Source organism: Polistes dominula, unplaced genomic scaffold, assembly GCF_049000335.1.
Source record: "Polistes dominula isolate Pdom_NZ unplaced genomic scaffold, Pdom_raw_medaka contig_168, whole genome shotgun sequence".
NCBI lineage: Eukaryota > Metazoa > Arthropoda > Insecta > Hymenoptera > Vespidae > Polistes > Polistes dominula.
In genome coordinates this window covers 1225842-1241885 of record NW_028301024.1, presented here as the reverse complement: position 1 = coordinate 1241885, position 16044 = coordinate 1225842, and the positions used below count along the sequence as shown (strand labels likewise).

General features: G+C 29.8%; 1 protein-coding gene and 1 long non-coding RNA gene across 2 annotated transcripts in view; one reads left to right on the top strand and one right to left on the bottom strand.

Moving 5' to 3' along the window:
- The window catches only part of LOC107074631 (uncharacterized), a 152098-nt gene that overhangs the window by 65988 nt on the left and 70066 nt on the right, over positions 1–16044 (bottom strand). The gene's annotated exons all lie outside the window — the stretch shown is intronic.
- On the top strand, positions 13186–14795 carry LOC149031960 (uncharacterized). The gene is made up of 3 exons (XR_016177164.1): positions 13186–13346; positions 13778–14031; positions 14533–14795. It is a non-coding gene; the product is annotated as an uncharacterized LOC149031960 (long non-coding RNA).

Below are 16044 nucleotides of genomic sequence, written 5' to 3'. Positions count from 1 at the left end.
GAAAGTTAAATGAAACACGGAACAAAAAGAACGTTTCCCAAAGTGCCAACAATTCCTAAACATATTTGATCATTTTTTATTCATTTCTTGACATACAATGATCTCTGAGGGAGTCATTTTTCTCATATTTTCAATAATTACTTATATATTATATAATAAGGTGAGTCGGGGGAATATGCCAGTGCGGGGAATATGTCACTTTGCTATATCTCCTATAATTATAAGTACATATCGATAGGAGCAAGATTGAGGTGTTTATTATGTACAGCTGACCATACTACGTAAATACTACAGTATACCGACATAGTTTTCAATTGCTTTCTAGACACAGTTGGATTAACTTGGTGAGAATCTAAAATTTTCTGTAACTTTAATGTTTATTTTCTATCATATTTATACGTTTTTCTTAAAACGAGTTTTTGTATATTGTGTAGAATTAATAATATTTCATAACGGCACTGATTTTAAAACATAATAAGTAAGATTTTTCTTTTTTTTACTTTAACATTTTTTTGTGCATTCGGAGCAAAAAATGAGTTGGGGTAATATGTCAGTGGCATTTTGCCCCGAAATCTAAAAAATAATTTTATAATAAATTCAACGCTATATAAGTACGAGTTTTGTTTACGATATAGAGATGTATATGTTTATTTACGCGTAGGATTGAATTTAATACAACTTATAACTCACGTGTTTACATACGATCAACCGATACACTACTATGCATGAATTTATTACAAAGAAGAAAAAAAGAAAAGAAGAAAATATAGAGTGTTACTATTCTTTTATTTTGAAGGTAATTATGGTTCGAAAATACGTAAGAAAAACTGACCGAGGAAGCTGGACAAAAGATACTTTGAAAACAGCTTTAGATCTGGCTGAAGAATAAACAACAGTGTGGCAAGCATCAAAGACATTCGGTATCTCATACCGTACTTTAAAACGTTATTATTTGAATCCTTCTGCTAAAAAAATTGAGAACCGAAGTCTTTTGGACCAACATGAAGACGTTTTATTACAATACATTAAAAAATTAGAGAATGTTGGATATGCTGCAAACAATGGCGTTAGTGGATTCAGAGCTTGTGGAATTGTTTCATTCAATCCTCAAGCTATACCTGATCGTGCATTTGCTGTATTTGATTTAGCCAAGGCAGCTGAAAAGAATAATGAAAATAATGCGATGGAGATTGATGATGGAGATAATGACAATTTAGTTAGTGATAATCAAGCTGCTCAAAATTTGACCACAAGTTTCGAAGAAATTAGACCGATACCAATTTTGCCAAAACTTAAAATGACTGCTAGAAAGAAAAATGCAAAAATTTTGACTAGCTCTCATAATATTGTTAATATGAAAAAGAAAAAAGCAAAAAAAGAGAAAAAAGTTACAAAGAGAAACAATTTGTGTAAGAAGGTGACGAAAGGTTCAAAAACATTCAAGAAAAAAGTTGTATCCGACGATGAAAGTTCTGATTAACCAATGAACATTTCCGATGATTCTTCTGGTGAAGAAGAAACTTTTGAAGACTTTTGTCCTGTGAGCCACATAAGTTTTTATAGTAAGAAAGGACCGAAATGCGATTGGGTGCAATGTGGCAATGTGAAAAATGGATGCACGAAACTTGTTGTGGAAGTGAAACTTGTCCTGTATGTAAATCATAAAATTTGTCAAATTTCTTATTGTTATCTCGTTTTTTTGAAGCTATTTATTAAAATTATTAATGTAGTTAATCGAAATTATATTTGTTATACTGTAAAAGTATTAAATTACGAGTTATTTGTGATATTTATATGAAATTAATTTCTTTTTTTGAGTAAGTGGCATATTACCTCTACATGTGGGGAATATGCCACTTTCAACACGCACTAATTCATTGTTATTAATTAATAAATAAACAAATATTTAGACAAATGTTATTGTGCATATTATAAATAAAGGCAATGTTTATTAAATCCACGTATTTAAGTTTCATTAAATTTATTTATGTACTTTTTAGATTGATTTTTTCCTTAGCTGTGGCATATTCCCCCGACTTACCTTAATCTTATTTAATTATTGTCAATTAATATTATATATCAATCACATTAAATGATATTTAGCAATGTAAACAATTTTTTCTATTTTCAAGCTAAAGTAATTGTTCAAAGGATCAAATAAAATATTTTATAGGCATTTTTAATTCTATTTTATTTATATGACAAAGGGTTAACAATATTTCAATTGTTTAGCGTGCTAAAAGTTACATACAATTGTTATTCAGATAAGTAAGAAAATCATTTTTCGTGACATGTATAACCCTTGACGTAACACAAATCATAAAAACATTGCTTTCGTTCAAGTAAACCCGTATTTATTCGAACAATTCAAATGATTTTATTTGAGGGTAAATTCGGTAACTGGTTTTGTTCTGTTCTTACGAGTAAGCTCGTTGTTACCCTCTCAAGGGTAAAGAAGAAACAAGCTCGTTTCTCGTTCACAAGTGCAAACGTAGGTTTACCATATGCTTGCACGATGACGCCAACCCGCGTATGTAACCCCATAACCCCTCGGAAGATGCGTGGCATCAAATTTCCTTCGAAAAACGAGAGCCCCACGTGCGACGAGAGAAGGCGTTTTTTCCTTCTTATGAAAGAATCGGAAATTCGCGGTGAGTCTCTCGGGGATTCGCTGACGATTTTCTATTGGGATAAAAAAATAAAAAACTCTTGTCTGATCTTGATATGGCTTTGGTAGAAATATTTTTCATGAAGTAGAAAAGATATGATATGATGTGACATGATATATGGTTTAGATAAATGCTAAATCGTAAGGAATAACTTATGAAAAATAAGAAAATAACAAAACAAAAAAATAAAAACAAATGAAAGTGAAATAAGAAAAAAAGTACTATTAATAATATATCTAATAGTTAATTACTATTATTTGTTTAACCGTTAAGATTTACATGACTTTATTCCTTATCGCATTCTTTACAAATTGCTCATATTAAACAGAACTATAAAAGTATAAGAATAGCAAAAAGTAAGATTTCATATATAATACAATGATATAATAAAAAAAATACAAATAAAATAAAATAATACAAATAAAATACAAATAAATTTAAAATATAATAAATAAATATTTTATATCTTATTATTTATTTTATCACCTTTTCTTAAGTTTTCTTATTTTATTCAGAAGAATAAAGAATAAGAAATAAAAATAGAGGATATATAAATATAAATATAATCTGACGCAATCCATAAATCTTGGTATCGCTTTTAATACTTTTTGTAATAAAGAAAATTTATAGAACTAAAAAAAGAAGAAATATTATATTCAAAAATTGAAAAGAAAAAATATAAAAGTAAACTTCTTAACATAGATTTTTGAATTTTGAAGAATAAATCAGACAATCAAAAGATATAGCAGTGATACTAGTTTATTGCTAGATAGAAATCTCCTTTTCTCGAATATATACTATAGTTGAAGGAAAAAAATATAAAACTCTTAACGACTCGGTGAGACAGGATATTGTCTGCCAGCAAAAGCTGGATGGTCCAAACAGTGGTTATGCAAAGTAGCAAAGTTGTGTGTGGAAAGAAAGAGAAGAAGCTTTCCATGAAATCCTAACTTTCGATTTTTATATGTTCTCGAAAGTACTAACCATATGAAGAATTCAAATCGTGAGGTTTCGTATTCCACAAAGTTCTGGATTATATGCACTCCTTTTACGAGCTTCTTTCCTTTCTTTACTGATAATAATCTTACTATCTAACTTTGTTCACTGAATTATTCGAGACATTAACTTTGTTTTCTGTATCCTTAACCATTATCTGTGTACAAAGTTTACTATAATCTCGATACTATCTCAAAATCATTGAATAGAACAAATACAGAAGGAATCGAAGATCGAGTTCAAATAAAGAATAAAAAGGGAAAGAGAAAGGGAGAGAAAACTATGAAGAATACGAAAAAGTAAAAAAGATAGAAACAAGCATCTTTGATGATCGAGAGAAAACGTATTAGGGTATTCATAGGACTTCTGGTGTTAGTGATCTTGAAAGAGATAACAAGAAAAGCCAGTTTTCCCAGTTGGGAACGGGATAGTAGAGAAAAGAAAAAGCGAGGTTGGAAAAAGAAAAATCACATCAAATATTTATCTTACAAACTCTAGTAGTGGTGACTGTCGTTATGAGGAATCAAAAAATCAAAGAAAATCTCTGAGCTACCCTCGATTATATAGGGTTATCTGTTTTTTTCTATTTTTTCTCTTTTGATTTCTTTTGAATTTATTTTCTTCTTTATCTCACTCGAAAGAGAAAGCTCCTTCGATTGTCAGTTAAATCGATATAAAGGAATTTTCGTCCTTCGTACAAGTCGCAGAAGGGAAACACAACAAAGAAACTCTCTCTCTCGAGTCACAGAGAAAGAAAGTTCAAGACACGAAACGTCTATTTTAGTCATCGCGCAACGCTATTCGTTCAGCTGAATATTTTTAAGGTTTCCGTCTCCGCCACACGTCTGTGCAACAACTACCACTCTTTATCTTTTTCTTTTTCTTCTTGTGTTACTCCCTTTCGAAGGATTCTCGTAGAATGTATATATACATGTACATGCTATGCAGACACGTATAGAAACGTCAACGAGCGTTAACACACCACGAACCAGACGCAATATTTTCAACCTGCTCTCTCTTTCTCTCTCTCTCTCTCTCCCTCTCTCTCTCTCTCTCTGTTTCTTCTACCATTCGCCGACTTTTTCTCTTATCTTCATAACTTACGAGGAGTTCGGGCCTCTGCCGACTGGACGAAAAGTCGTCTTCGCGAGCTTCGCGTGACTTTACGCCTTTGTGCCAAAGCCATTTCACCAGGCGCGTTTCGTCGAGGAGGGTACGAGGAAATAAAGTTTGTAAGCTTTTCAAAGAGAGGAATGAGACTCACGATCAAATCACACATGCGTTATTATTCTGATTTTCTTTAAACAACAAATTCCACTAGTAGATTCTTCTTCTTTTTCTCTTTGGAATTTTTATACATTTTAACAATAAATCTACCAAGCGCGGTCATATAACTACGTCCTGTGATTTATACAAAAATTTAGTAATTTATAAAAATTATTATATATAATATATAATTTATAAAAAAAAAATTTTAACATTAAATCTACCAAGCGCGGTCAAATGACCATGACCTGTGATTTATAAAAATGTGGTTATTTATAAAAATCCTGTAATTTATAAAACATGTACATTATTCATTTTTAAATAAAAGAAAATATGTTGTTCATTACTCAATTCTAAAATCTCATTCTAATATGAAGATATGTGTTTTTTTTTAAGTTGTCATTTGACAATTCATTAAACTGTCACTTATTTGATATCACCAAAGTAATTTCGTTTCTTCAATGGTAAATAAATAATGATTTTTTCATATTTACAATTCAAGGCATTTTAAATGATCATGAACGATTGACTTTGATAAATTTAACTTCTCAATTATTTTTCGTGTTGTTATGCGACTAATAACGTCCAACAGCCAGTGCCTTTATTTAGCCGTCGTTCCCTTCAACAGGATGGTCCAAACGTGGTGCATCTTTCAAATCAAATTGACCGAAATAAAATTTTGAAAACTCATTTTGACTTTGACGTTCACTCAATAAATTTTTTTTGTAAACAACACAAATTTTATTCTCTCTATTGTATTATTATCCTTGTGATACTAAAAAAGCATAATATGATGAAAATGATTACTTTGATTTTCTATTTCTTATGCGATAGCAAAACAATTTCTTGACGAACAAAGGAAGTTTTAAATGGCGTCTGTAAGTGTTTGTTAATATAGTATAAAATGATTTTAACCTATTAGACGTCAATGATCCATTTTGGGACACATTTTTCAATTTTTTTTCTTTTAATAACTACAACTTCAGAATGAAATATAGTCATTAAAATAATAAAATTGTACCAGGTGCTCCATATTTAAATAAAAACAACAAAAATTATGGTAAAAAAAGTTCTAGTTAATTATTATGGAAATCATTAAACAGTAAATTTAATTTTTTTTTGTAATTTGTTATTGTGGCAGGTAATGGTTTAAATTTTAGAGTGAAGTTATACATTGGTAAACGCGACAGACGAAATCTACGTCCGATAATAAAAATTACTTTTCGAACATTATAATAATACTATATTGCTCTTAAATACATTTAAAGTTTCTTTCTTTAATTATTGCGAAACAATTTGTATCCTATGAGATCCACGTCTGTGTTATAGCAACAAAGTTAGCTTGGAGTTAGGTATTTAACGGGCGTGAGGAAACGAAGGGCCGTTGCTAATAGGGTCTGACATTGACGAATCTTCAGGTTACGAAGTCGTCAAGCAAGAGAATTGGATGCTCACGATGTTAGGCCTCGCTTTTAGGACGATTTCGCACTTGCCAATTTGTTGGAAATAATAGGAATCCATCAATTTTCTCCAGGTCCTTTCGATATTTCGATATTTCGTTAAACGTGTCATCGAAATTTCGACGGACAGTTATCTTTGTTATTCGTTCGAATATCTCGAAGAAAACAAAAACTCGCTAGATTCCCTATATTGTTAACACATTAAGGACCGCTTACGAGTTTTTTCGTGTTGTGCGCCTCGTCTGTTATTTGTATTGTACAATTTCTAAAAATTTCGTACAAATTAATTTTTTAGATAAAAATATTATTATAATTATTACAAAATATACTTTTTTTTTCAATAATATCTAAAATGCATCCTATAATACAATTTCTGAAAGTTTAATTTCAGAACTTACAAGTTTGCCCAAAAACTTGCTGTCTCAGGCATATTTTTTACAGATTTCTTTTCGGTCTTTAATGTGTTAAAAAAAAAAGAAAAAACGAAGATATACTTTTTTTGGTAGCGACTAGTTACAGAGTTATAAAGATAAGCAAGAAAAAATGGGAAGATCTCTGTCAAACGTAAGTTGAGATGGTTTTTTTGCAAGGAAATATTGCTATCCTATTTTCTAATCTGCCAACGATTTGTCGCCAAAAGACAAGGATCCTAATGGGAAAGTAATCCCTTTGGAGTAAGCGACGCGAAGAGATAAAGACTACCCCCTGTAACTTCCGAAGGAAGATTCGACGAGATTCCGATAATACCGAGGCCAGTAGCCAGACCACAGTAAGTAGTTCTTTCTTGCGATGAGGACTAACCGATAAGGAGATCTCTTTTTTCTTCGGAATCTCGGTTGGAATATGTTTTCCGGAAAAACAATCTTATTTGTCCAGGTCAAAACACGCAAACCTAACAGCTACAACTACTTTTCAGAAAAACCTCTGCTATCGTTTCATCCGATTTATTGACGCATTTCACATTTTTTTTCCAAAGGAAACTGCGAGACCTAATTGATGTCATGAATCTCTTTTAACTTTGAATTTTCTTTTCATTCTGAGATATAGTATGTTATGAAATTTCTGTATAATTTATGTCATATAGTACGTATGTATCAATATTTTCTAAATGACTATTCTAATATTGCCTGTATAATGAAATTAAATGTTTATTTTAATAATATATAAAATGAAGCAATGACATCTTCAAATTACGTATAAATATTTGATTTTTATAAAATGAACAATTTATAAAGAATTCAGTAATAAACTTATTTAATAATTTCAATTTCAGCAACAATTAATACTGCGGATAATGAATTAATTCTTTTTATACTATAATTTTCGTAAACTCTACATAGCTTTGTTTTACATAGTTTAAGTATAGTTCAATTTTATAATAGTAATCATAGTTCTGGAGAATTAATCTTAAGATTCTTTCAATGAAAGACAAGATAGTATTCGAATATTTCATATTGATGATTAACCAAGTTACTCGTAAATAATTCACAGGGAAAAATTCTTAAGTTTTTTTTACGACTTTGCGAAACAGGAAGAAAGAATTCGTAGGTTAATTAAAAAATTGGAACTCTAGATGCGTTGAAAAGTGGATGCAAAAAATGACGCACTTCTCTGATCTTATACATGTCCTATCATACCTTGTCTAAAAAGAATCACGACCACCAATTAGCACATCTTTTAAGATTCTCGACCCTCTCGTGTTTTTCACCTGACTCTCTTCTTCTCTTTCACCATTTCGTTTTACCTAACATAAAGTAGTTTCTTTCAAGTTGATGTAAACATTCGCGTAGCGGATATTTATAGAAAAAAAAAAACAAACGTAATCTTTTGATAAAAGTCAATCATTGAATTTCAAAAGTAAACGTACCACCCAATTAATGATCTAATAAACCTAACCACTGTCGTCAGTAAAATCTTTGATATCATTCATATAAATTCGCCAAACTCTTGATAAAGTTTTATAATCTCATAAATCTCATGTCAAATTGATTACCTTTTATTTCACAGTCAATCTTTGGAGAGAAGTAATCCAGCCGAAAACTGTCATCTTCATCTTGTCATCCAAAACAAATTATTACGATCTCAATAGTTCTTTATTTTTTGTTTTTTCTTTGCATATCTCATAAAAAAATGCATTCCTTTAGATAGATCCGACGAAAGATAATAATATATAACAAGAATAAAAAGAACAATATAACGATGATAAAATGTCGAAAGCTTTATAAAATCTTCGAAAGTTCAGACTGACACTGGCACCAGTTAAAATACAGCTGAATGTACGTGGCACGGAACAGCGACTGAAAGCAGAATCATTCCAACAGCCCCAAGGCTCCACTCAAAATCTTCGAATCGGTCCGCTTCGTCAAAGTTCGTGTGTTTCCGTTCAAAAGCACGTGGCTGCTTTCGGGAGACCACGAGTCCGTGACGTGATGAATAGATTAGGTGAAAATTTTATAATATAAAAATATTATTATATTTTTTGTAAAATAATGAAACATTCATTTTATTTAGGAAATTGGAAATTATAGTGAAAGAAGTATTAGGCAGCAAAACAATACCAAATTGATGCAATTAACTATAATAATAATAAGCGTAGTAGTATATTGTAAAAGTTGTTACAATTGAAAAAAGACCAAAAATTGGAGCGTGGCATTGTTAATAAGGTTTCAACTAATTTTAGAATAAATTATTTGATTGTTCCTAAAATTTAGCACAGGGCTCAACATCAATATAGTGGAAGTAAAACTTTTATTGATATTTCCTTAACACTAGAACTATCAAGCCAAAATGACCAGTTTTACAATTTCATCTAAAATTTTCACTTCACGTAACATTTTTTTTCCACAATGATATGATGATTTGTTCCAGCCGTATCTGAAAGTGTAATATTCTGAATTTTATTTCTTTTTTTTACAAAAATAGAAAAGAAATAAATTTTTGTTTTTGCTATTTATATTAATATCGAAAAGTATCCTTTAATTAGTTTCCAAAACCCAAAATCGTTGATTAGATATATTTTAGAATATCGAGTTTTTATTAGAATTTATTGCCACATTTTGTCAGGTGATATAACATACATATACAGGTAAACATAACCGTGATGTAAATAATCGATGCCGTTTCACGTGATCATTCCGTATACCATAGTTGTTGGAATATGATTTCTTCTTATATAACGATATTTTTTAAGCCCTGAAAATGCCAAAACGATTGAAAACCTTTTCTCTAGTGCAAAAAATTAACAATATATCAATGAAATACTCTAAAAACGAGAATAGATAATTGTATAAGTTAGGAAATTTTAGTTGGCAAAAGAAATGTACTTTAAATGGTTTCTTTGTCTAACAAGGAGACGTTACACTGTAACACCAACGGATTTTAACAAACTTTGATATATCAGTAATATACCTTTAAGATATTATTGTAGCAAAATACTTTCATTTATTTGGCAACCAATTTTGGAAAAAAAAAGCTTTCAAAGTTTTGTTTTTCCTTATATCCGTGTTATATTCTTTTAAATCTACAATGGAAAAAAACAAGAAACACACGAATTACATCACAACTTCTAATGTAAGTGATTTTTCGTACTCAAACTTATCGAACCGTATACTATGAAAGGAAGATCTGTAACAACTGACAATATTTCTACAAATTTATAACTGGCATTTAAATTACTACGACAAATAATTACAGTACTTGGCCCTATGCACGACAATAAAAAGGAATTATCAACAATTTGTGAAATAAAGGAAATTATCATAGCTCCTTTCTCATCATTGCTTTATAGATCCAATGAGATTATTTTTACAATTTATGAAAATAAGTGGAAGATAAATTTTTTCATATTAAGTTCAAAACATAAATCCGTCAGAATTCAAAAAAATAATAGAACCTTACCTAAAAAGGTAGAAATTTATAATAAAACTAAATTTAGCGTAAACATTACAGACCAAATGGAAAATAAATATAGCGTCAAATCAAAATCAAGAATCTTCTTGATTTTTGACCATCTGACCACTCCACTTATTTCACAACATTTTAAATTTAGCTGGCATAAACGCCTAGATCTTATACAAAATAATAACAGGCTAGAAGATATCTAGAAAAGACTATGTTTCAACCAACAAGTGAACTTGCTATTAAAAATGTTAAATCAGGAATAGAGTCAAGAAATGCTGATGTCGAAAGTATACCTCGAAGATATTAACTTATTCTCGCAAATGGTATTAAGGGGTTATACCACTCTAGAGCCTAAAAAAAAGCCTTTTTTTGGAATTATTTTTGCTAACACTAAATGAGGAATAGGATTTCTTTTTTTGAGGGTTGGTTTATCATATATTGAACTATGTAAACAAATATTTTTATTGATTTTAGATAGAAAATAGCGTCGGTATTCGTGGCTGAACAAAACCCTTTTTTGGGGTAAAACGGGCGGACTTATACCTAGACAAGTATGATACCTGAAACAAAAAACTTAAGAAATTCTTAATCCATGTACTATTATCTAGAGAAGTACAGAGGGATTTTTCCCTAAGTCAAATTCTGTGGAAGTGGCGCAACTTTGAAAAAAAAATCGACTCTTCGACGAAAAAAATGTCGAAAATTGTTTATAACAAAAACATTTAATCAAAAATCGGCTATGTACTTCTCTAGAAAATATAACTATCAAACTATCCTCAAAATTTCAAATCAATCGATTGAATGATGCTCGAATTCTGAGTCCGCCCAGTTTTAAAAATGTAGTTTCGAAAAAAACGCATTTAAAGTTTAAAGCGTACCGAAGCGTCGCTTCGGTATAACCAAGATTTCGCTATGTTGAAAATTTTTTTTGCTTCGGGACCAAGTGCATATCGTTTTTATATGTCTCAAGTACATTTTAAGCTAAAAATAAAATCGATTTTTTGAAAATTCTAAAGTGGTGTTATCCCTTAAATAGGGTACTGTAATAATACTACAATTAATATTAGTAAATAATAATATTACAATTATTTGTAAGACTTGTAAAAAATATGCATGCGGAAAATGCACTCTGAAAAGAAACTACATTTGTAAGAAATGTGATAAATCATAATTTTTTGTATTTAACAATTAATAGTTGTACAACTTTATTCCGCCATTTTTTCTATAAACCATCTGTAGGAAAATAGCGGAAGCAAAATTGTAAACCTAATACTTTCTATTTTTATTTTTTGATTACTATTATACTTACTATTATTATTATATTTTTATTGAATTTTCTGTGATTATATTTTATATTTATCCTTTATTTAAAATAAATTTATGCAGCGATATATGTTTTTTCTGCGACGACGACTGTTGAACTCACTTATGTCAATCGTTCATTCTGACAGATGCATATCGACTCCTTTATTTCAACTAATACATTTCGACCTCCTAGTATGCCCATCGCATTTCCACTGTTTATTTCGACTGCCTTTATTGGCAGCCTATTTCGGCTGTAAGTCTATATCTTTCATCTTCCGACTTCTTCCTGCAGTCTTCATTTTACACAGCTTATCGTACTGCTTAGTTGTGCCTCTTTCATCGATACCCGCTTGATAAAGTAAATCTAACGTACGCATGACACAATAAATTTAATATTTCAAAAATTTTAATTCTCATATTAATTGTAACTATTTGCGCAACGAATAAACTTCACGGTTACGGTGCAGTGCGCTACAGTATTGCACTTGTCAAAACAATATCACTGAGTTTACTATTATCTTCCATTTTACAATATGGGGTTGATATGATAAAAATAATATAAATCTATTTACCACGTGTTCACTATGCCTATCGTCGTGATGTACACGTCGCTCGCGATTTTGATACAACAGCATCTCGACGTGCGTGGCACGTCTTTTTAGCACAAATGGTTAATGGAGGTTTACTTTAATATTTTTATTACAAAATATTTTTTTTATTTGATGTATTACCAATATAGTAGTTCTTATTATAATTACATTATTATATTTTTATTTCACTTTATTTACTCTTAAAATTCTCTTGTAAGATTATAAACAATAAATAAATATAAAAATGTCCTTATTTAAAAACTAGTCATTTTGATTGATTCTAATAAAAATAATTACGTTTTTTCGGTAATTTTAATAATGAAAAGAAAAAATTCAAAAAGAAAACGCAAAGATTATTCTGAAAAATCGATTAAAAATAATAATGTTACTTAGAATCATCGAAAATCGATACGTAGCATCTTTTACAGGATCAATATTCCTAAATTTACACTTTTTAATATCTTTAGGTAGGGAAAGGATTTTAAGCATATATCTTCTATTGTTAAACCTATCCTAGGAAATAAAAAAAAATTTGATAAATAACAATTTTTTTATCAAAAGTAAGATCAAATGGACGTATATATTTGAGATTTATATTTTAAATTTTATAAATGTATACCATATTTTCATTTTGAAGAAGTAATATTTCATATTTGTAATATTATAAGTTTCAAATAAAATAAAATTCTTTAAATCTTTTCATTGACAAATAAAACAATGTTTTACTAAATATAAAAAACGAAATCATTATTGATATATAGTTATGATTTCCTATTGTATATGAAATTTGAGAAATGAGTATCGTTTATTTCGACGTCTATCGTTCGACTGGAGTATTATGCGATGCGGAGACGGAAATGGAGGGTGGCAAAGCCAATATACATATAGGTATGTACATTTGCAACACCCCCACAATATTGTCACATTAGTATTCGCCACGTATACCGGTTCGGTTGATGAGTTCAGTCTGACGTATCATTCCCCAAGCACGGTGCTTCTCCTTGTACCACCAACGTTGTGGAAACTTTCAAATTCCGAGTGCCATAAAAAAGAATCTCGTTGTTGTTTACGAACGCCATCGATAACGAGAACATTTCGCTTTGAGTACAAAAGCTTAATATATATACATTTATATGTGTTTGTATTTTTCGGGTTGTCAGGTATGACAAATGTAATAATTTCATGAAGAATTTAAATTTTTTATTATATTTATTATTATTTTATTTTAATAATTTATTCGCAATGCTTATAATTTGGCTTTTATTAAAATAAACGAAAGGAAAAAGACTTTCTTATTTTTAATTGTTTAAACACGTATTTCATATTGAAAAATACAATAAATCCAAAAAAAAATCGAATCTGTGTAATTATATCGATTCTGTCGACTGTAGAATAGTAATTATAGTTTGAAGTCGACGATAGTACTGAAGAATGTAATCATACGAAAAAAAGTGACTTGATAACAAATAATTGAGATACGTAAAAAAATCTATGTATATTATGTTTGTATTAAACATTATAAAGAATAATGTAAATTGTGGGATGTGGAGGTTGACGACATGAAAAGACAAATCAATTCGTATCCTTGCAGAGGTATAAGGGAGGGTGCCAGAAATCGTTTTAAGAGAACGAACGTTAAATGGTGGACGAAGGACATCGACGCAGCTTTGCATACATTTTCCTTAGATAGGCACGGCCGAACGTAACGTTGTCGGCAGCTCAACGCAAATCTAGAGTTTATCTGCCGGTTGAGTTTCTCCCCGATGAGCGATTCAGATGTAAATGACATCCGGTATACTGCCCTTTGGCGACCGCTCATAAAACTGAGGGTGGCACCTGCTGCAGGTACGCAAGCAAGCCAGTATGCGTCCTCTCTCTCTCTCTTTCTCTCTCTCTCTCTCTCTCTCTCTCCCTCTCTCTCTCCCTTTCTCTAACATTTTTTTCTTCTTTATTATTCATGGTCTTCTTTTTTTCTATTAATTAACTTAAACTTAACTTATTACATGTTTATTACATTACATTATTACATTACGTTACATTATTACATGTAATGTGTAATATTTATAGGTTTATTAAAATTATAATATTATATATATTAATTAAATTTATATATTAAATTTTATTTAATTAAATTTTTAATTCATATTCAACATATATATAATATTAATATTAATAACAATATATATGATAATATATGTATAAATATTTATAATTTATCAATGAGTTATTGCATTTCATTATTATCGCACAATACTACATACACAAAATGAGAGAAAGAGAAAGAGAGAGAGAGAGAGAGAACATATGTATATACAAATACATTACATACATATTTTTATTGTTTAGATCAAATACACGTGTACGGAGCAGATTTTCAAAGTCCTTTTTTTCGAAAACGAAGTTACGACTAAAAAAAGATTTTATTTTATATTTTCGACTTATTTGGTTACGTAGAATAACTCATTAATATAACCAGTAACATGATACCTTATATTATTATTATTATTAAAGCGTGTGGCATAATGTATTTATATTCGTTACCGACTTTTATGATTATGAACTGTAATTATAATTTAAAAAATATTATCTAAAATGTTGTAATGATATGTAATCTGTTATGTTTTTTTTTTGCAATTAACGATCTTATTTACTGGCTTTTCTTAATTATAAATCGTCTATCATTATATTTATTATATATTTAAGATTTAATTATCAAACTTAATTTCTCGTTTATCATATGATAAATTAAAACTGTATAAACTGTCTAGAAAAATCTCCTTAAAAAATTCTTGTTTCATATTTTTTTATTTTCGTTAAAATCTTGTGATAGTTTAGTAATAATTTTGTACAATTCGCAAAAAAATAAGAAGAATCATGAAAATAAGAAATAGTATTGAGAGTAATATTTAGGAAAACTATTTTCGTGAGAATCGAAGGCAAGAAATACACCGGGCAACAGAACAACCGCAAATTCTATTTGCTCTGATGGAAAATACTATAACGTATGCTCCATAGGAGGGTCCCACAACTGTGACCCAAGCTATATGCTCTGTTATCCGTATCTACGTTCCTTGTTATAGTATTAGCTATTCGATTGCATACACGTGTATACATATGTGTGTGTATACACATATATAGAAGGCGAATGTCCCGTGTCTCAAGCACAACCCGCGTTGATTCTAATAGACCCTGCTGCGTTCCACTTGCTATAAATCCTAACATAGTTCCTCTCCCTCTGCCACTACCTTACCATTTTTCCCTTGATTTTGAGCGCAAAAACCTTTTGAAAATAATTCGCTACAGCGAATCTAGCATATATAACGAGTATCGTTTACCGGTTTATAATAAATCCAGAGATTTAATGGATCTTCAAATATACGTTTATGTTAATAGAGGTGCGTATGTATAGGTTACTGTTATAACGTGAGATCTGTTAATTCAATAAATAAGCAGCTTAAACGTGAAATGAGTATACCAACCAGTTAACATAAGAAATAAGGCAAAATTTCATACTTTAACTAGGTAATATATTAATTCACGAGTTATTAACGTTAAATTATTTTATGTATTAACAAGTTATTTCGTGAGTTAATTGAACTATACGCTTTAACGGTAACAATTATACAATGTAATCCAGTAACTATTTGCACTTTTAATATTTTTGAAACTATGTGTCAGAAAAAATATGTCAAACAGAAGTTGCATTTCTAAAAACATAAATATTGCTGTGTTTCAATAGATTCTCAACACTCGCTATCAGATGGTGAACATAAAAATATAAATATAATAAAAATACAAAAGTAACCTTTATATCTTGGAAGCAACTCCATCTACAAAAGAAAACCATTACCACCATCT